At 38.3% G+C, this 23,629-nt stretch overlaps 1 pseudogene; it reads left to right on the plus strand.

Moving 5' to 3' along the window:
• Window positions 1-2,515: 2,515 nt before the first annotated feature.
• LOC115030782 lies at window positions 2,516-2,616 on the plus strand (annotated as a pseudogene).
• The last annotated feature ends 21,013 nt before the right edge of the window (window positions 2,617-23,629 follow it).

Below are 23,629 nucleotides of genomic sequence, written 5' to 3' on the forward strand. Positions count from 1 at the left end.
GAAGTGGATGCTCACAGTCAGCTATTGGATGGATCACAGTCAAGTTTACCAAGAGGGAAAGTTTCAGACATCAGTTTGTGGAAGGAAAGAGTTGGATATGGGGACTTTGGGGCCTTATTATTCTAAAGCATCAAGGATATACCTAGGCAAAAGCAATAGCTTGTATCTCCTGGAAAATAATAGCAATGATGTGTGGAGAGGGATGCACAGACACTCTGGGTTTCCTTTATGTTGAAATGAGAAGAATTTTATCATACAGTTTGCTATATTTAAAGGGCAGATCAGAGTAGGGCCATTGGGAGTGCCGGGCCTTGTCTAAAACATTAAAGGTCATGAAGGCTCAGCCCTACCTCCTGAACATACATCCCCCAAAAGGCACACCTGAAAGCATTTTCCTTCTTGCAGTCAGATTACCCTGCAGTTTTCTGAGGAAAGGTATGTAGGCCAAAGGGAAGCAGAACCACATAGGCTGCCCTTCACCTTAGGTTTGCCCTTGATAAAGCTTTACAAGACACACACATACACACTCACATAATACACACACACACACACACACACACACACACACATATATATATATATATATAATTCATTATCTCTAAGATACTCTATCATTTTTCATTATAAAAGTAAATCAACACTTGTATAAAAATCTGATGATACAGATCACCATAGTCCTAGACTCTGAAGAAACCTGTTAAATGATTTAAGCACTTATGAAACAATAGTCTATTTTTATTTTTGCTCTTTACAGGCCTATGAAGAGCCTGAGGCATCCAAAGAATTTGGAATATCTACAGGATATTTAAATAAACTTTAGTATTAAAATTATGGCTTTAAAATCAAAACAATCTTGAGATTCCACCTTTCACCAGTCAGAATGGCTAAGATCAAAAATTCAGGTGACAGCAGATGCTGGCAATGATGTTGATAAAGAGGGACACTCCTCCATTGTTGGTGTGATTGCAAGCTGGTACAACCACTTTGGAAATCATTCTGGTGGTTCCTCGGAAAATTGGATATAGTACTACCGGAAGATCCAGCAATTCCTCTCCTGGACATATACCCAGAAGATGTTCCAACTGGTAATAAGGACACATGCTCCACTATGTTCATAGCAGCCTTATAATAGCCAAAAGCTGGAAAGAACCCAGATGTCCCTCAACAGTGGAATGGATACAGAAAATGTGGTACATTTACACAATGGAGTACTACTCAGCTATTAAAAACAATGAATTTATGAAATTCTTGGGCAAATGGATGTATCTGGAGGATATCATCCTGAGTGAGGTAACCCAATCACAAAAGAAGTCACTTGATGTGCACTCACTGATAAGTGGATATTAGCCCAGAAACTTAAAACACCCAAGATACAATTTGCAAAACACAAGAAAATCAAATATAAGGAAGATCAACGTGTGGATACTTCATTCCTCCTTAGAATAGGGAACAAAATACCCATGGAAGGAGTTACAGAGACAAAGTTTGGAGCTAAGATGACAGGATTGACCATCCAGAGACTACCCCACCCGGGGATCCATCCCATAATCAGCCACCAAAGGCAGACACTAATGCACATGCCAGCAAGATTTTGCTGAAAGGACCCTGATATAGCTGTCTCGTGTAAGGGTATGCCAGTGCCTGGCAAATACAGAAGTGGATGCTCACAGTCATCTATTGGATAGAACCCAGAACCCCTAATGGAGGAACTAGAGAAAGTATCCAAGGAGCTGAAGGGGTCTGCAACCCTATAGGTGAAACAACAATATGAACTAACCAGTACACCCAGAGCTTGTGTCTCTAGCTGCATATGTAGCAGAAGATGGCCTAGTCGGTCATCATTGGGAAGAAAGGCCCTTGGTATTGCAAACGTTATATGCCCCAATACAGGGGAAGGCCAGGACCAAGAAGTGGGAGTGGGTGGGTAAGGGAGCAGGGCAGGGGGAGGGTACAGGGGACTTTCAGGATAGCATTTGAAATGTAAATGAAGAAAATATCTAATAAAACCTGGAAAAAAATATGGCTTTAATATCTGGATGTTGTTTGTGGGGCTAATCTGAGCTCTATGGGTTTACAGCCATGACTATAACAGGTAACAACTCAAAACCATATAATTTACCCACAGCAGAAATCTTGATTACTTGATATTGTTTCTGTAACATTTAGAAATTTTAAAATCCATAGTATTAGCAATATTTTGTGTCACACACCTATAAACTCAACACTTAGGACTTGGGAGGTTAAGGTAGGATGAAATTGATTTCTAGGTCAGCTTGGTCAACATGCTGAGGCCCCTTTTCAATAAAATGACTGTTAAAAACAAATGTCTATTAAGTCCTACAGAGAATGGCACCCTGTGCAGTCAGGTGAAACCACTGACCTACACCACTCCTTGGATAGAAAAACAGTTTATTGGGGGACAATCAACCTAGAGGGAAAATGAGGAAAGGAGATAAAATTTGAAACGTAAATAAAGAAAATATCTAATAAAAAATGAAAAAGAAATCATTCTCTTACAGCCCCTAGAGGCATTGCAGATGTGGCTGTTGTGTCATGTATGCATCAGTAGATGGTGGAAATGAGAAAGGACACATCTATGCTCAGAGTTCTAACCTGTGAGTCTAATACTCCATGAAAAAGAATGAGCCTGAGATGACCACCTGTCTGCCTCCAGGGGGCTCCTCCCCCCTCCGCCCACCTCACCGACAAGGAACTAGCCTGAGAAAACCACAACTACCAGTCAGGCACTACACAGGTCTGGATGAGCTCCCACTGTTGGGAAGAAGAAGCCTGCTTGGGTCCAAGGGCTCTAATGGAAGTGAATTCAAGCTTACCACCAGTCAATCACCATGGAGCCTGGACAGATGTTAACCTGAGACATCCCCAGTCTGTGCCACACAGTCCAGACAGGAAAAACCATGGCTGAGATAATCTCTGCCAGGAGCCATAAAGCATGAAGCAGGCATAGCACTTGTGAGAGCACTCTTGAGACAACCCCAGGAGCTAAAGGACCCCAGGCACCACTTATAGGAGCAAGTAAGTGCTATAGAAATGGAAGAGAAAGAGAAATAGAAGGATGTGGGCCCAATGAAGAGAGGCAGAACTGGATACTCAATGGTAGTAAGGAACAGCCTGATGTGAGTAGCCAGAGATGCCACCTGGGACCAAGATGGGGTCATGGCCTGTGTTGCCACTGGGGGCCACATCTGGGTTCCTGGCTCTACAGCAGCAGGGGTCTGTTACCACCAAAGGTCAGGAGGATGTCCATAGTCTGAGCTGATACGTAGGGACATGTTGATGTCTGAAGGCTATGCAGAATTAGCCCGACTCCTTGCCTGAGCATTATGAGAGAGCTGGCCCTGGGGATGTAAGAACAGATCTGTTCTTGTCCCTAAACAGCTCTAGTACTCTAGAGAGTGGAACCTGAACCCTGCCTGAACAGTATAGTAGAGCTGGCCCTAGATCTGGGTGTTGTCAGCAAGCCAGCCTGGAGGCCATGAGAGTGGGAGTGCTGGCTCTGTCCCTTTGCTGGTGGTGGCCTTGGATGGTTCCACTGGGGCAGGGCAGGAGAGGTAACCCAAGTGGTTGGAGTATAGGATAGCTGGTGGGATGTCCAGCTCAGATATCTCTTGGGCCCAAATCCAGAGCTTTGAATTGACCATCGACCTTATTGATGAACTGCTGTACTGGGGCATATAAAGTTCTTAATATTCGACATTAGGAAAGTCTGTAGATTTTTGTGTTTGTTAATGATTGATGTGAGAGGTTCTACATCACAGTGGATGGTCCCATCCCTGGGAAAGTTCTGAGGTCTATAAGAAAACGAGCTTAGCAAGCCCTGGAGAACAAGCCACTATACAGCACTCTCCATGATATCTGCTTCAGTTCCTGCCTTCAGGTTCCTGCCTGCAGCTCCTACATCAAATTTCTTTGATGTTAGATCACAATGTGGAAGTGTGACTGAAATAAATTCTTCCCTCCACAAGTTGCTTTAGGTCATGGTTTTCATCATAGTGATAAACAGTAAATGAAATCTCATGATGTTGTTATTTTAAAGTATTTACTGGACAATAAGAACAATGGAAGCCCAACATGTAAAATGGTGACTAGCAATTATTCACATTTACATTCACATTGCCACTCTTTTTTTAAAAAATGAGTAAAAATACTGTTGTTTTTTTAACATCATCTTTTATTAACAAAAAATTAGAATAAGTACATTTTCTTACTGTTCATGTGTTTTACTAAAATGGCTTTGAATTCACAGATTTCATATGCCTTGTAGGCCAACCATGAATATGTATTTTGGTAGATAATATCTGACCACCCTAGAATAGAATAATGCTTATTCTATGGGGATGACCATCTGCAAAACACCCCCAAAAGTCTGTACACATTTAAAGATGTTGAAATATAGACTATTACATTCCAAGGTCTTCAAAGTGCCCTAAGAATACGGTAAATAGAAATCTGTATGTCTTTCTAACCTAAGAATACAGTAAGTAGAAAACTGTATGTCTTTCTAACCTAAGAATACGGTAAATAGAAAGCTGTATGTCTTTCTAACCTTCAGAAAGCTGTCAATAAAGGGACAATGAAACAGTTGCAGTATGTAAACTACAGCTTAGAATAGAAGTTTCTTCTAAAGCATTATGACCATATGTGGGTGAAAAGCTGTTTTTAGCATACCTTCCAGAAAACTCTTCTAGTGCTTTTCAGCCTTTGGAAAGACCTCATTCTGCCTACAGCTCACCCCTGAGACTCATCAATTCAGCAGTCAGGCTGAATCATTTATTAGATTAGTGGCCTACAGAGAAATGCCCAGTGTGAGTCAGAGAGAGCTGTGAGTTGCCTGCAGGTTCTTTGAAGCTGAGTTCTAGCCAAGTGGGAGGGCCGGGACAAAGGGGACAGAAGCAGAGGGCAAACTTAAACTCCTCAATTGAGTGCACTTTAAACGTTAACAACCTGAGGCCCACTCTGTTGCTTTTTTCATTAGCTTTAGGCCTGTTTGAAGTGGTATTTCTGTCTTCCACTTAGGGGATGGATGCCAAGTAAAGGAACTAACTCAATAGATGACTGGGACAACTTCTCAACTCCTCCAGGTAGATCTCTGACTCCTCCTGCTTTCTCATAACCCCCGGGTAAGATTTCCACTATGTTTAATGGGTGCTTACCTGGATGTGTATTGTCAATTTGTTAATCTGAGAATTAGGATCTCTTCCTGAAAGTGATCTCAGAATGAATTAGTTTTGTATTGAGCCAGTACCAAGTCCAATGGAGAAAACGCATGATAGACCATATGGAATCCAGAATAAAATGATTCAGTAACTATATATTTTAAAACACTAAAAGATGTCTATTTCTGGGATTGAAAGAGAAAAGCAAGTGATGGTATAATTTTGACAGAATGTATTCTTTTATTTACTAACTGGGAAATATATGTGGAAATTCCATTCTACAGATAATATTTAAAAATTAAAAAAATGGCCTCTCTACCATGCTTTCTGTGGACATGGATTTCTATCTGTCAAGAAAAGAAGGTAAAATTTAGTTTTCTAGACTCAACCTTCCACCCTTCTTCTACCATGCATTACTAACCTGGTGAGATTTTTTTTTCAGTTTTGTTTTTTGCTTGTATGGTTTTGTTTTTCTTTCTTTTAAAGCACAATTTATAGTAGAATTTCCTTTTGAAGAAATACAGAAAGATTAAATCTGAATAAATATAGTCAGAATTTACAGATGCATTCTCAAAGGCAGATGTATTTTTGTGGCATTTTAAAATTATTTTCTAGTGATTTTAATTATGTGTTTTAGTTATTTGTGTGAACGAAAAGCTCATCATTCAATGCCCAGATGCTTTTTGAACTTTTTAAAAGAGAGTGTGATAGCATCATCTCTAACTAGGAGTTATCTTTAGCTACCTGAGATTGCTGCCTCTCACCCCACCACACACACACAAACACCCAGATGGTGCTTCCTTGCTAGTTCTCCCCAAGACACACCCCCTCCCAGATGTTGTGTCATCCTTGGTACCATTCTCCTTATCTGTGTCCATGTTTGGTCAGTCCAGCCTGAAGCTTGGATCCACTTGTCCAAGGTGTTTATCTTTGCTGTGTAAACTTGTTTAGCATCCAAACTACACTGCCTAGAACCACTGGCTGTCAAACACTGGCTCTGTGCCCCAGCAACTTTGGCTCTCTTAAAATCAGCAGAGACAGACTAGATATAAAAAGGTCTAGCAATTCCCTGCCCCTGTGACCTCACTCAGTTCAGTAAGACTAGATGTTTTACTGGACAATAGTAATACCTTTACATGAAATGAGGACTGAGTTCTCTCTTATCAGTCAGATTCATGAATTCCACATCTGGAAAATATTATTCATGCAAACCCCAGGCCAGTTGCTGGGAGTGACTAGTGGGAACAGTGGTTCACTTTTCCTGAGGGATTTTGGTTACTAAAGTGGTCTTTGGAATGCGTTAGAGAGTAAGAAAGTTGAATTTTTAGGACTGCGGATGTTATACTTGAAGGATGAGATCATTCCTCTGCTACCGCAAATTTCAATATGCTTATGATATCTGATGGTATACATAGTTTAACATCTCAGTATGATATTGGAAGTGATGGAGCCATCTGCAATGACTGTGCAAATTCAGGAGGAGAGTCATGGAAATTATGAGGTGTAGGTGGAACCTTGATCCAAGAGCTGTGGGCCTGGATCAAAATTCAGTTGACCCTAATCACCAACAGACTGGTGATACTCCTTCTGCCACCCTGTCTAGAGTATTGAGATAATTGTTTTTCTTCATGCCTTATGTTGGCTCTTTCTAAAACTGAGGTTTACAAAAGCTAAAAATACTATGTAAAGATACTTCTTCATTTATTCTAAGCCAGTAAATAATGTCTTTCTAGGTCAAGACTGACAATAAAGACTATTTTCCTTGCTTGTGGATGAACATTTCATTATACAATTTACTTTTTTCAAGCTCAACAGCAGAAATGCATGCCCGAGGGAATGTGAAATGGACTGTATGAGTCGCAGCAGCTACCACCATATTCCCTGCCTCAACAACATCTCTTGGTACACTGGTCTTGAAATTATGTAGAGATGAAACTACATAAAATGGTTTCTTTATCTTTTCTAAATACATGGTGTGTGTGTGTGTGTGTGTGTGTGTGTACTCACTGTGGAGATATCACAGGTCTCATTACAACAGGAGATATAAACAGAGATAACTAGAAGCCATAATCATATATTTCCTCAAGCAAAAGTTCATCACTTAGACAGTTAGGATACTTTTTCCTTTAATTAAAAGAAAACTGATCTTTCCTAAAGAGATCTCAGATAAGATATTTGGTGGACATTCTGTTTGATGGGAGACTGTTGACAGCCATTCATATCTACTGAGCCCAGTGTTCTGCCCTGTCTTGACATTTTATAAAAAACCTCTAGAGTTATTGAAAGTAAGTGCAGATGTTCTCAGTTTTCTTACACTACCTTTAACAAGTCCCCTGTGGTCATATTTTTATACAATAGCATAGTAAAATAAGGAATCTTTTTAAAACAGGGTTAGTCAGGGAAGACACAGGTTTTAGTCACTAGTTAAAGTTGCTTTGGCTTAAAATATGTACTATTTAATAACATGATGGAATTTGTGTGATAGTCTGAATATATATGTTCTTTTTGGACATATATATTTTTAGAGAAAAATGCCTTTATTCTTAGATATTATTACTAGTCTTCTTGTCATGGTCAAATGTAAATGACAACCTAATAGGAGAGAGAGAGAGAGAGAGAGAGAGAGAGAGAGAGAGAGAGAGAGAGAGAGAAATAATCATCTAATTATGATGTATAACCAATGGATGTGTGTTTCAGATAAGCAATCTGTGTCCTTTGACATCAAATCAAGAGCTCTTCACAAAAGACATCGCTGCAGATTTCAGAGTTAGAGATGGCTCTTCATGACCTGTGTTCTTATAGATAATCTCATTACAACACTAATCTGACCAGGCCCAATTCTCTGCTGCTCATTCATGTATAGAATTCTACTTAATGCAATTGGTCAGTTCCTAGGTTAATGAACTAAGATTGCATTGTGACTGTAAACATTCATATTGAGGTTTGTAATACACTTGGCAACAGAAAGAATAGTTTTATGTTAGTGAAATGTGTATGACCCTCTGTGAGGTAACAAAAGAAGTCCAGTTAGACAACTTTAAGATTATAGTTTCCAATAAGAAAAATATGGCAACTTCAATAATTAAAATATTATTATGACTAGTTTTCCAATTTCTGTGTGTCACAAATAGTACCTCTGTATCAACAGCACAAATAGCAAAACCTGACTGAAACAAAAAAAGATCTGAACAAAAAAATAAAATAAGTAAAATAAAATAAAACAAAATAAAACTGTTTTCCCTATTTAGAAGTTACAATTAGGGGGCTGAAGAGATGGCTCAGCTGTTAAGAGAACTAACTGCCCTTCTGAAGGTCCTGAGTTCAAATCCCAGCAACCAATTGGTGGTTCTCAACCATCTGTAATGAAATCTGACGCCCTCTTCTGGTATGTCTGAAGACAGCTACAGTGTACTTAGATATAATAATAAATAAATCTTTAAAAAAAAAAAAGATGTTACAATTGATAGATAGTCTTATCAGCCAGTCCTTGGTGTAGCAATCCCAACTAAATTTCAAAGTACTATGGTGAAGCAAAGAGATCACTCATAAGGTCTTTATTTTTAATTTCAGTATAAAAGGTACATATCTTCATAAAGAGATATAAGAAAGAACAATATGTCAATGGCTACAAGGGGGTTGGAAATAGAAGAAAAGTATAAAGTTAAGGAAAGGGAAGCAAAGGGAGAGGGTGGATGGGAAGAAGAAGAGGAAGGTGAGGGGAAGGAAGAGGAGGCAAGGGGAGGAGACAGGGAGGGACGAGGAGAGCAAGGAGAGGGTAGTGAGAGAAATAGAGAGGGAGAAAGAATGAAAGAGAGGTAGGGGAGGAAGTGAGAGGGGGCAGAACAGGGGATGGGGTTGGCTGACCCTATATTTTTCTTAGCTTTAAAAAGTCCAAAAGTGAGTATGGTTGTCAGAGTGTATTCAAGGTGTCACCATTGGAACCGCATATCACATTAGTGTTCAGGAGTCAATGGCCAATGGCCACTGTCAGACATGGAGCTCTGAATCCTTTCTACACTATTGACTGGCAGCATGTTCCATAACTTAGTTTTTATTTTGTATTAATGTCAACTTTCTAACCCTTACAAAGGAGACACTAGGTAGTCTAAATAAGTTTAAAGAGCAATAAAATAATGAACATAAAGGAATTTAAGCATACTGTATTTCAAATAAAAGGTATTTTCACTGTCTGCAGAACTACTGCTAGAAACAAGCAAGATGTTCTCACATAAAGAAATGGCAAAATCCAATCTCAGCATTAAAGCTATTTAAAGCTGTATTTTAGCATTATAGCCTCAATGATATTAGCCACATGGACAACGAAGCCACAGGAATGTAGTCGGTTTTGTTTTTGTTTTATTTTCAATACCTCAACATATGGAAACATATGAGAAGAGGACAGACCACTAGAGTAGATGGAGTTGAGCAATGTGAGACTCAGTACAGATGGATATTCATCATGACCTGAGAACATTTTCCTCTATGCAGGATTTCATGTTTAAAACATAAGAACAAAATAAGACATATTGCAGCCTTACTGCAGAGACTCGTGCCAGATATGCTTTTCTTCAGCTTTCTCTTTTATTGAGTGACAGGGAAGAAAGGAGGTACAAACAGTGTAGAATGGGGCCACGATATTATTCTGTCTCGTAACTGGAATGAAAACCCCAAATATACAATAGAGGAATGGGGTTAAAAGCTTAGAGTTATTTACTATAACAAGTACATCTTAATGATTACCAGCTGGAAAAGGGAAAGGGAGATATTCTTATTCCGACTGTCAAAAGAGAATGATCGGATGTGGGATGGCTCAGAGATGATGCACCTTGTCTATGAAGCAACTTTCCCCTGGGAATGATCCTACTGACAGCTGAGCTGTGCAGGTGCTGAATGGGAGGCATTTTCTGCCAGCTTGCTGATGATTTGCATCTCCACAGGATGTGGTTAAACAAAAACAGAATGGCCTATGTTGCCAGTATAACAGGTTTGCAGAGATGTAACTTATGGCTTTTATGCATTTGGTGTGGAACTTTCCATGGATCCCTCATATACCGGATGTCATCATAATCACTGCAGGGACAAAGATTAAATGCCTTTTTTTTTCATTAATTTACTTACTCATTTTACATCAGGATTGCTGCCCTTGCCCCAGTACCCCTCACATGGTCCCTCTTCCCGTTTCCCTTCTCCTCTGAGAGAGTTGGGAACCCTCTGGGTTTCCCCTCAAGCCTGGCACATCAAGCCTCTAAAAGGTTAGGTGCAGCCTCTCCCACTGATGTCAGACAAGGCAGTCCAGTTAGGGGAACTGATTCCACAGACCTGCAAAAGCTTTTGGGACAGCCCCCTGCTTCAGTTGTTAGGGGATTTCAGTTCCCCAATCTCACCAAGGGACAGGTCATTGAAACAAAATCTAAACAGGGAAACAATGAAATTAACAGATGTTACAAACCTAATAGACCTAACATATCTACAGAACCTTTCACCTAAGAAAATGCCTTTTCAGCACCTCATACAACCTTCTTCAAAAGTGACAATATAATCACTCACAAAGCAAGCCTCAACAGTTACAAGAAGATTGAATAAAACCACCTGAATATTATTACATTACCATGGATTAAAGCTGGACTTCAACACCACAAGAAAAACACAGGGAGCCCACATACTCAAGAAAACTGAACAACTCTCTACTCAATGATTTCTTGGTCAGGGAAGAAATAAAGAAAAAAAAAATAAAGACTTTCTAGAATTCAGTGAAAATGAGAGAAAAAACATACCCAAACTTATGGGACACAATGAAAGCAGTGCTAAGAGGACAGTTCATAGCACTGAGTGCCTTCATAAGAAATTGAAGAGATCTCATACTAGCAACTTAACAGCACACCTGAAAGATTTAGAACAAAAAGAAACAAACACACCCAAGAGGATAAGACAGCAGGAAATAGTCAAACTCAGGGCTGAAAGCAATCAATTAGAAACATAGAGAACAACACAAAAACTCAACAAAACCAGCAGCTGGTTCTTTGAGAAAATAAACAAAGATAATCAACCAGATAACCAACAAGACAGACAAACACTTAGCCAAAATAACTAAAAGGCAGAGAGACAGTATTCAAATTAACAAAATCAGAAACTCAGGAAATTTAAAAAAAAATCATTAGTTCTTACTTCAAAATCCTGTACCCCACAAAACTGGAAAATTTTAACTAAATAGATGATTTTCTAGACAGATAAAACTCACCAAAATCGAATCAACACCAGGCAAACTAAACAATCCTCTAACCCTTAAGGAAATAGAAGAAATCATTAACATTTTCCTAACCAAAAAAAAAAAAAGTCCATGACTTGATAGTTTTCGTTAAAAATTCTACCAGACTTTCAAAGAAGAGCTAATACCAATACCCCTCAAACCATTCCACAAAATAGAAACAAAAGAGACACTGTCAAACTCATTCTATGAGTCACAGTCACCCTGTGCTAAAACACACAAAGAAAGAATCAACAAAGAAAGAATCTCAGACCAATTTCTCTTATGAACATCAATGCAAAAATACTCAATAAAATATTCTCAAACAGAATCCAAGAACACATCAAAACCATGCTCAAGTAGGTTGCATCCTAGGGATGCAGGGATGATTTAATATATGAGAATCCATTAACATAATCTACCATATAAACTAAAAGAAAAAAATCACATGATCATCCCATTGAATGATGAAAAAGCCTTTGACAAAATCCAAAACTCCTTCATTTTAAAAGTCTTGGAAATATCAAGGATACAAGGAATAATTAGACACATACCTAAACATAATAAAAGCAATTTATAGCAAGCTAATAGCCAACAAAAAATTAAATGAAGAGAAAATTGAAGCAATCCACTAAAGTCAGGGACAAGACAAGGCCATTTTCTCCCTATTTATGCAGTGTAGTACTGAAGTTCTAGACAGAGCAAAAAGACAACTAAAGGAGATCAAGGGGATACAAATTGGAAAGTAAGAAATGAAGGTATCACTCTTTGAGGATGATATGACAATGAACATAAGTGACCCTCAAAAGTCTACCAGAGAACTCCTATAGCCGATCAAAAAACAAAACAAAACAAAACAAAACAAACAAACAAACAAAAAACAAAACAAAACTTCAGCAAAGTGGCTGGATACAAAATTAATTCGAAGAAGTCAGTAGCCCTCCTTCGTACAAAGGATAAATGGGCTGAGAAAGAAATGGAGACAACACCCTTCACAATAGCCACAAATAATACAAAATATCTTGGTGTAATTCTAACCAAGCAAGTAAAAGATCTATATGACAAGACCTTCAAGTTCCTGAAGAAAGAAGTTGAAGAAGATATCAGAAGATGGAAAGATCTCGTGCTCATGGATTGGTAGGATTAAGGTAGTGAAAATGGCCATCTTACCAAAACAATCTAAACATTCAGTGCAATCCCGATCAAGATGCCAACACAAGGTTTTACAGACCTTGAAACAGCAATTCTCAACTTCATATGGAAAAAAAAATGCACAGGATAGCTAAAACAATCCTGAACAATAAAAGAACTTCTGTAGGAATCACCATCTTTGATCTCAAGCTATATTACAGAGCAATGATGATAAAAGCTGCATGATATTGGTATAAAAGGCATTTTAAATGCTAAAAGTTAAAGTGGTAGGATTAGATACAGTATATATTAAAATTTTTAATTTTACATTTAAAATGGAGGTAAATGTCAAAATTCTGACAATATTTAGTTGTTCTGAACCTACTTTGAGTAACTTTCAACAAATGTTATTTTCTTGGAAAATGCCTGAGCCCTCTGTACAAAGCTGCAAAAATCTCTGCTGTTTCCTTCCAGAAAGCTTTCCTTTGATTCTGGGAATAGCCAATTTTTTTTCTATATTTAACGTTCTGATCATTAATTGTTAATATGGAACTTGTAATAATTTCTGTCCATGTTTTTCTTCATTTTTAAGAAAATTATGCATGCAGCTATGTTCTTATGTCTGATAAGATAAAGACAGGTTATAACTTAATGTGGAAGTAATATTATAAATTATCTCTGAGGTATTAAAAAGTAGTTTATTGTAAAATTGGGCTAGCATATATTCATTATACTACATGATGGAGAAACCAGCAGTTGTTTTATGAAATATACATTTTCATTAACTTTCAGAAGAATCATTAGATATGTAATTAGCATCATTCAAATTTGCCCAGTTTTCATTCTAATTGTCATGAAATTAGTTCAGCACCTGTAGTGCTTTCTGCATATGGGTCAGGACACAGCTCCTATTTCCTTTGCCAGCTTTCCCAAAAACTCACTACTAACATGTTGAAATTTCCCTTCAGAAGACAAACTTCCGGTGGTTCTTGTCTTGTCCCCTAAAGGCAAACAAGCTGATGCAGTGTAAATTTGTAATACAGTATCTGTTTCTGTTGTGTTCTGATTGGGCTACAACGTACAAGGTTAATCTAATGAAGACACAATACAGATTGTGCAATTTTATTCTTTCTAGTGGGAAACAAATTCCAGGGAAGACTTGAAGAATGCAAAGTCAGGGACAGAAGGGTCTGCGTCCAGAAGTGTTTCCAGCCTCTTGCCAGTTCACAGTAGAGATGGGAAGACTAGGAAGCACGGGGCTATCCTTTCCTGTCCAGGGTGTTTAGAAGTCTACAGCATACTTGACATCATGACATAAATTACTGTTTCCACAATGCTCTCCAGGTATGTGACAAAATTACCTGCCTTCTCCATATCAACACACCCTCAAATACCCCCAAAGAGCTACTGTCCTCTTCCCATCCACACATATACCCAAACTTCCCCTTGGTACTATTGTAGCATCATCTTGTGCTTTAGCAATGTCCTTAAAGTAGCCACTTCTATGCACTAAAACTAACTCAAGTTTGAACTTCAGCTGTGCTACTATTTTGCTGCGTGATCTTCTTTATATTTTTTTCAATACACAAATTGTAAACACTCTTGGTATAATTTTATTTACATAGATCAAATGAAAGCTTTTAAGAATATATAAAATGCTTATTGTAAATACATACGGTATAATTCTCTATTCCGTTATTAAGACAAAACACTGATATCAATAATCAGTAATGTTGATGACAGTGAGTTATGTGTTTCATCATGTGGGCTTCGGGTCATTCTTCCCTTAACTGACAAGACAGAACCTGGAGTTATAGCACTGAAGAAGCAGGAAGGGTTTCAAGTTCCTGTTTGCAGGCTCCAATACAGGCAAGGTAAGTAAATGGAAATATTTAGATGTTCTTTCTGGAAAAACAGGTATGGTGCTAATAGCAAAGTATGATAACCAGAAAAAGATTCAGGGAATTGGAGCTCAAAAAGACTGTCAATTCTGCCAGCCTTTATAGATACTAAGATGTAGAACTCCTTTGATGTGCACAAGGGCTGTAGCAGATGAGTTATTTGGAGATGGGCTTTCAGCTACTATGGAAGAAGAAAATGTTCCATCATATCTGGTGTGCATCTTTAATAGAACTACCTAGACATGTAAAGGTGGTGAGAGTGCACATTTCTGGTCCTGAGGCCCTGGAAAGATGCTCAGAGCTAAGCTTTCCATAACACTGAAGGAGCACCTCCTGAGGTGAGGGTTTCAGAATCACTGGATGCTGGATCCAAAATTATAAACTAGCACCTGAAATTAGGGCCTTTGATTTTTCAATATTTCATATTTTGTCTTATAATTGCTTTTGTTGACTTTTGTTTTGTGGAGACTCTTCACTACTGCTAGTCTTTTTCTTTATTTTTCCTTTTCTTTATTTTATTTTATTTTTTTTTAAACCTTCACAGTTTTATTATAAAAAAAATACAATTCATTTGAAACTATTCTAGTAGGCAATTAGACAGTTCGGTCAGGATTTAAGTAGCTAAAGATTCTTATGGAGAAAAGAGGTAATTTTGGCTTGAAGAGTTCAGTCATCAAATTCCTGCTGTCCTTGACAGAAAAAGGGAGAAAAATGACAGTTTGATTTTTTTCACCAAGCATGTGCCCAGGCTTCCTTATGAAACAGAGATATGTTTCTATGAGTAATCCGAACCTGTTCACTACGAAGTGAGGCCAGCCAGCCCGTGGACTGCCCCAAGTAACAGAGGTAATGACTGTGTGGGCTGGCCATAAAGTGTCTGAGGTGATGCCTGTGACTAAGTCATCACTACATCAATGTATCATCCAGGGATTGAGCTGGGGCACGAACCTCTCCCTGGGGGTTGTCATGGTCAGGCTCCTTTCCATAAAGCTCTAAGGCTTGGCCCAGGGCTCTGCTTGCTCTGATCCCAAAGAAGGAGGGTGGTGTTTTAAGACATTTAAACAGGTTCACTTCTGCTCTAAATTATGAAATAAACAATGAATATAACTGTATTAAAAATGGTTGAGTAAGTGTCAAAGAAAAGGAAATTTCCTTTTGGTAAATAATATTCCCTCTCCTGCAGGGTATGAGACTCACCTCCCCCAAGCACCAACTCCTTGAAGATGGGTGAGGCCTAGTGACTTTTTTTTTTATTATTATTATCAGAGCTGGAAAACCACAGAGAAGTAGTGTGTAGTGGAGATCCTGGCATACACTCTTCAACCAGGGATGTCACAGGACTTTCACATCCCATACCCAGTGTTACAGTCCAAAAACCAGTTGCTCAAGCCTAATCATGAGTAAAGGATCAGGCCAAACCAGGTGCTCTGGAGCCCGTGTCAAGCTGCTAGTACAATCCGGGGAGAACCTTTAAGAACACAAAGGCAAACTGAGAAACTGTCACAGAACAAAGGAGACAGGACATGAAGAGTAAATGAAATGTGGTTTGAGCTGAGCTGTGGAACAAGTAGAGACTAAATGAAAACTTGATGGAATTCACATAAGCACAGGGGTCCATTTTCTTAATAGCATCATTTTTCTCTTCACTACTGCTAGTCTTTTTCTTTATTTTTCCTTTTCTTTATTTTCTTTGGTAGTGTTTTGAGTGATAGTGAAGGCTTCACATATATTGGGCAAATGCTCTGTTACTCTGCTTTGTGCTCATCCATTTTCTGATAACATAGGATAGACATAAATTCTTGAAAACAGTAAGTGCTATAGTATTTAGGATGCAGAACCTGGAGGAAGATGATAGGTCACACCATGTACAATGTCCTGGGTCAGATTGTGAGGCTCCACTTCCTCTGAGCTCTGGTCATGAAATGATTGGTTTTATCTCAGCATGTGCTACCATGCAATTATGTAACCCCAGAGACCTGAGCCCAAAGCTGCTGTGTTTGGTAAGTCAGAGATTTTGTGTTTGAAGAATGTAGCCAAATGCATGACTTCTTGTAAAAGTAGAATGCTGTTTGTTACAGCATCTCAAATCCAGCATAAGACTGAGGAGTGAGTGCATAGACATGAGAGTGTCTATACATGAATTCCTAAGGAAATCCTTGAGAAGAGAGAAACATTCTAGATCTTGACTTCATCACTCCCAATTTCTTGATTGTGACACTGCATTAATGGTTGCTATCCTTGGAGAAAAGAAAGCATTCATATAACATCTCTCTGTTGTTTATTATAGCTGTCTATTAATGACTGTTTCCCAAAGAAAAAGATTAATTCTAAAAGAAATAGGTAACTTAGGAAAAATACTGATACCAAAACGAATATTTAGGAAATAAATACATTCTGTGTATAACTTCACAGTGAGCTTATGTAATAGAATATCTTCATTAATTTAGTCAATTAAGCTTCATATGAGCAGGTGCTTAAAAGTATTATGTAATGAACATCAATGGTAACTGGGCTTCTTCTGTTAATGTGGAGGTAGAGTACAGTAGAGCTTTGTTCTATTTCTGAATACCAGAAATATTGTTCAAATAGAAGGAAATTGAGGCTATGGTATTGAGTAAATGGCATTTTTAATGCATGGAAACTTTCCTCAACATGCTATCATCAATGGCTTGTCATTCAAATAATTAGCTCCAGCAGGTGACACTGCAAAACTGAGCCTCAACACTGAAATCTTTTATTTAAAAACATCCATATTCTCTGCCATGAGGCTGAGGTAACTCATCGAGTGCCATATGATTTGCTCGCCATGAATAAATGGAACTTAGCTGCCCTTGGACCCCCAAGACTCATCAGTGCCTGGTTCCCCACAAATGAAGAATAACCAAGGGTGATAAAGAAGATTAGAAGACAAGGAAAGAATTCTGAAGTTGGGATTGGACAACCCAAGATGATGGGAGGAATTCCCGCTCTGAACTGTGTTCTCCTGACAGGTAATAATGAACTGGGTGAATTCATAAGCAAAGACAAGCTTTAAGGACTTTGAATGTAGAAAGTGCCCTCCCCCAGCACACGAGGATATGAACCTTGACTTATGGGCAGAGCCAAGCAGACCATCCAATACTAACTCATGTGTTTGTTTGTTTTTGTTGTTGTTGTTATTGTTCTTTGTGTTTTTTGTTTTGTTTTGTTTTGTTTTGTTTTGTTTTTCGAGGCAGGGTTTCTCTGTATAGCCCTGGCTGTCCTGGAACTCACTTTGTAGACCAGGCTGGCCTCGAACTCAGAAATCTGCCTGCCTCTGCCTCCCGAGTGCTGGGATTAAAGGCGTGTGCCACCACGCCCGGTTGTTATTGTTCTTGATCCTAGTGAAAAGAAGTCAGGGGCTGGTGAGATGGCTCAGTGGGTAAGAGCACCCGACTGCTCTTCCGAAGGTCCAGAGTTCAAATCCCAGCAACCACATGGTGGCTCACAACCATCTGTAACGGGATCTGGCGCCCTCTTCTGGAGTGTCTGAAGACAGCTACAGTGTACTTACATATAATAAATAAATCTTTAGAAAAAAAAAAAAGAAAGAAAAGAAGTCAAAACATTGTCTATGAATATCATCTTGGTTTGTTTAAATTATGCAGACATTATATAATTGTTCAGTAATTAAATGGACTCTCAATTCTGTAATATTGTATAAGTTCTGTAAACTCTATATCAGGCTCCATTGAAAAAAGAATCCTGATTGTTAGACATGTCCAGAATAAGCTTCCATTGCCTACAAGGAACAGAGCAAACTGAGTCTCATAACCCGGAGAAAGTTCAAAGAATGCCTAGTTACTATGGTGCTGTAATAAGTCTGCACCATTACAACAAACACCTGCAGTCAATCACCTTATAAGAAAAAAGATTTATTTCAAGTCAACTTGAAAGTTTTTCTCTGTGATTGGCTGGCCCTGTTGCTTTAAATCATTGAAAGGCCATACATTGTGACAAAGAGCATGTACCAGACCAAAGTCACTCAGCTCCCCTCAGGGATGAAACAACAGAAGATGAAGAAGAGCCTTCTTTGGGAAAAGTTCTCCTTCTCCTGATACATTCCAGTGCTTCCATCCTCCACCATGTGGTTGGCCAAGCCTTTATCTGATTGACCTTTAGGGGACTTTTATGATCAAATTTCATGTCACCACAAGCAAAGTACTGACAGTGGCTTGGTATATATATTATGTCTCCCTGTGTTATGCAAAAGAGATCAAATCACCCTCATTAAAAGCTGTATGGAGGTTGGACAACTACCAGTTTAAAAGACCACTATATTACATATTTCTTTCCTTGCCTACTCTGAGGGTCCTCTGGAATTGAGAAGCCTTGGCCTTCATACTCTCCACTCTATTCCATTGGTGGGATAATGAGTAATCAGTGATCAGTAATTTCTCTGGAATGAATGATCCCATCCTACTCAGCTATCAAACAACACCATGAACAAGACACTGCTGGACTCCTTTCATGAGTGATATATATTAGATTCACCAAGATTGAACTATAAATCAAAATTTTCAAATGGAACAAGCCTTGTCTCCCAAACCTCAAATGGGAAAATCAACTTTGAAACTTTTGAGAAGAATGTAAAGAAAAAATGATTTATGAATAAGTGCCATGCTGTTCTAAGTACACAACTCCTTATCCCTTCTATGTGTCCTATGTTGCCATGGTTTCTTTTACCAACTCACTCATCAATAGGAAGTTAGCCATGGACTTACCAGCTATACTAATAATACATATTGTACTCAAGTAAATTACAATTTGATGATAGTCTACTTATACCTCCAGTAATATTTCTTTTATATTAATTAAATTTTTATTTTTAATTTAATAGCAGGTCTCACTATGCATTACTGGCTGGCCCGGAGCTCTCTATGTCAACCAGGCTGATCTTGAACTTATAGAGAGTTACTTGTCACTGACTCCTATGTGAATGGATTAAAGTGGTACACCACAAACCTGGAGATTTCTATTTCTTCATTGCTATAGAGTTTGACAGGCAAAAATGAGAATATATATATATATATATATATATATATATATATATATATATATAATCACATAGTACAGACACTGTATCACAAAATGGGAGTTGAACATAATGAAATGATAGACACAGCAGGAAACGTGAATTAGTGAGGTCCAGCTCTGTTTGATTGCTGTTTGGGGAATTTGTGGTCCAAAGAACTTCACATTCTGGTTCCAGAGCAAGCCAGTGGCAGAAAGGAGAATCTGCTCTATTAAAATAAGTAAAAAAACACGAGCAAAAACTGGAGCTTCTCAGTTCACCTTGAAACTCAAGGCTGGGATGAGAACTGAACTTCCAATAATGCTAGTTTAAAAAACAATGTAAATACAAGCATACTCTCTAGCAATGATCAGGTAGTTAATTTTAATATATTTCATATATGCATACTGTCACTTCTATATTTGACTTAGCTTCTATATTTTCTTTTTTTATTAGGTATTTATTTCATTTATACTTCCAATGCTATCCCAAAGGTCCCTCCCCCGCCCCCCCCCACTCTCCCCACCCACCCACTCCCACTTCTTGGTCCTGGCGTTCCCCTGTACTAAGGCAGATAAAGTTTGCATGACCAATGGGCCTCTTTTTCCACTGATGGCCTACTAGACCATCTTCTGATACATATGTAGCTAGAGACCTGAGCTCTGGGGGGTACTGGTTAGTTCATATTGTTGTTCCACCTATAGGACTGCGGATCCCTTTAGCTCCTTGATTACTTTCTCTAGCTCCTCCATTGGGGACCCTGTGATCCATCCAATAGCTGACTATGAGCATCCACTTCTGTCTTTGCTAGGCCCCTGCATAGTCTCACAAGAGAGAGCTATATCTGGGTCCTTTCAGCAAAATCTTGCTAGTGTATGCAATGGTGTCAGAGTTTGGAGGCTGATTATGGGATGGATCCCCGGATATGGCAGTCTCTAGATGGTCCATCCTTTCGTCTCAGCTCTAAACTGTGTCTCTGTAACTCCTTCCATGGATGTTTTGTTCCCAATTCTAAGAAGGGGCAAAATAGCTTTTCTGTTAATGAAAAATATATTTTTCTCATGTGTGTGATTAAATGGATTTCCTCCCCCAACTCCCAGTTCTCACACAGACAAGAATAGGTACAGAGTAGAATCATTATAAATTCCTTAATGACAAATGTGAGCACAAGGCTCTTTGATCTTTCCATACCAGCCTCATGACTGACTATTATTTAATATAGTTGAAGAAAATAAGGTAAATCAAAGGAAAACATTTTTAATTAGTGCTTTAACTATGTGATTCATTGTGCCTTCTTAAAGAAAAGTGCTCCCACCAGAAAATGAAAAACTCATTACTTCTAAAAGCTGTTTACTTCTATTTAATGATTTCTTCTAATAGGCAGATAAATTGAACAACAACCTTTGAAACCTATTAGCCCGAATAATTTCACAGGAACCAAAGTTAATGTTGTGCTGTAGGTTGTTACTCAACTAATCTGAAAGTAATGCAATATCAGCCTGCAAAGTCTTCTGTTAAAGGGCACACAGCTAGCTTTTAACCAACTGCACAGCCCAGAGGAACTGACTCAAATAACAAAGTAACCAATGTATGTTAACAAATGAGATCAAGTTAGCCCTTGGGAAAACCTTTCTTTACTGGCATTTATGATCTGTGGTGCTTACGACATTAGTTACATGAGCAGAAAGAACATGTACCAGGAAAATTGGCAGAATTCTCATAAACTGTCTGATCATCATTTCTTAATCTGGGAGCTGAATGCAAAGACCTTGTAACATAGAGAGAGGGTCAAGCCCTTCATTCAAGCACACGATCCTAAGAACTGGCCACTAACATAAATGTATATCTATAAACTTAGCAGTGTCAAAGAACCATGTCCTTAGGTGTCCCTTGAATATGGTAGAGCTTCGGTTGATTGACATGTAGATTGGAGATGGTAATTTGACCTGTCTCAAAGGGCTATGCAACATGTACAATGACACATGCCAAGCATTTACAAGTGCAAATAGTTTATCACGTGTGTTAACCATTGTTGCTATTGTACCATAGTCTAATAAAATGGAATCAATTTTTAAAAATCACCAATCAATTTTAATTAATCGTCTAGTAACAGGAGCAAGCAAAGTGTCCTCAGGATTAAGAAAACCTGGCCCATTTCTTCCTGCGGTTCAGCACAAGTAAATTTTGAAAATGGAGTAGAAATATGAAGCTCACCTTCAATTTTTCTCCAGCACCCATAAATCACTTAGATTTAGCATAAGATGAGGGCTAATTTATTATGGCTTAAGTTTAATTTCCTGAGAGTGCTAGGATATTTGTTTATATAAGATAAAAGGCATTTACTGTATGTGTTTGAATATGCCTTCAATGGCTAGTTTTCCATCACATTTAATTATTCTGAGTCTGCAAAATATGCAAAGCTCCCAAATCCTTTCTCTACATTGACTGGAAGCGTTCTGATTCTTTAGCATATAAATGTTCATTTCTTCCATGGGGTTTATGTTGATGCAAAATGAAATGAGGTTGTTCTTTCTGGTCTGGTAAAACATTGAGTTTATTGTCCCTCTACACTTGGGACATTCCTTTCCTTCTGCCCTATGTTCCAATTTCTTCCTGGGCAGATCCATCATTTGAAATGATATCATGTGCATTTCAAACACTTTAGAGTTTACAGAGCAATCTCTCACTCTTCCTTGAATCAGTAATTCTGGAGCTCATACCCTAGCTTGTCACCATAGTTCTTATCTAATTTTATCTGGTGGCTCTTTTTCTGGCTTACTCTGACCCTGCCTTCATCATTCTAATTCTATATAAAACACTGGCTCCTATGAGAGTCTGTCTTTGACTATACTTGTAAACTGGCCAAACTATCTCTGTCTCTCAGTTAGACTACAACAACAGCAACAGAACCATATTCATTTATATGTGTATATGTGTGTGGATATGTGTAAATATGCATATAGATGCACATGGCAACCAGAAGAAGATGTATAATACATTTGGAGTTAAAGGGAACTGGGAACTTCCTGACATGGATCTTGGGAACCAAATCAGGACCTTCGTAAGAATAGTGCATGCTTTTTTTTTTTTTTTTTTTTTTAAGATTTATTTATTTATTATATGTAAGTACACTGTAGCTGTCTTCAGACACTCCAGAAGAGGGCGCCAGATCTCGTTACGGATGGTTGTGAGCCACCATGTGGTTGCTGGGATTTGAACTCTGGACCTTCAGAAGAGCAGTCGGGTGCTCTTACCCACTGAGCCATCTCACCAGCCCAGTGCATGCTTTTAACTGCAGAACCATCTTTCCAATCACCACTTTCCCAGTTGTTCTTGACCAGTATGCCCACTAGATCATCCAGTGATCATTTAAAATAGGTCAACATTTTCAAAAGAAAATGAATAAATGATCAACAGATATATAAAAATCTGTTCAATATAACTAACTACCATAACAATAAAATTCAAAGCCACAAGGATAAAAGGAAAACTGTGACAAAATGATTAAAGATAACAATCAACAACAGGACAGACAATAAGGGGAAAGATTTGCACAATGTTGCTGTTAGTGTGTGTTATATTACTGTCATCATAGACATCGGTATGAATGTTCTGTACTACCACGTGAGGCAACAATCTATTACAAACGTATACTCAAAGCAAATATAATCAACATGTTCAAGGCCATGCAAGTCTAGTTGCCCATAGTTACTCATTAATGGAAATAACCTAAATGTCTATAAGTCAATAAATGATAAAGAAAACATAGAACACGTACACAGTGGAATACTATTCAGGAATTGAAAGGAATGGACTCTTAGCATTTGTGGCTGGAGACCCTTACGAAATAAGTCAGACCCAGACAAACACCTTGATTTCAGTCAAGCTGAATCTTCCAAAATGTAAAGTGACTTCATAGAATTTGTAAATGAATTAGATTCTTTGCAAAATGATTTGGAGTTAGGTACTAATTTCCTGTTAGACAAAAGTAACAAGTTCCTATGAACTACAGGTAGAAGGTGTTTACAGTTGACACTGATACACTGTATATTTCAAAAAGCTAGAAATAGGATTTTGAAAAATTTACCATAAAGAAGTGGTAAATATTTGAGGATATCGTTATATTTAACCTAATTTAGATATT

Source organism: Mus caroli, chromosome 3 (assembly GCF_900094665.2).
Source record: "Mus caroli chromosome 3, CAROLI_EIJ_v1.1, whole genome shotgun sequence".
NCBI lineage: Eukaryota > Metazoa > Chordata > Mammalia > Rodentia > Muridae > Mus > Mus caroli.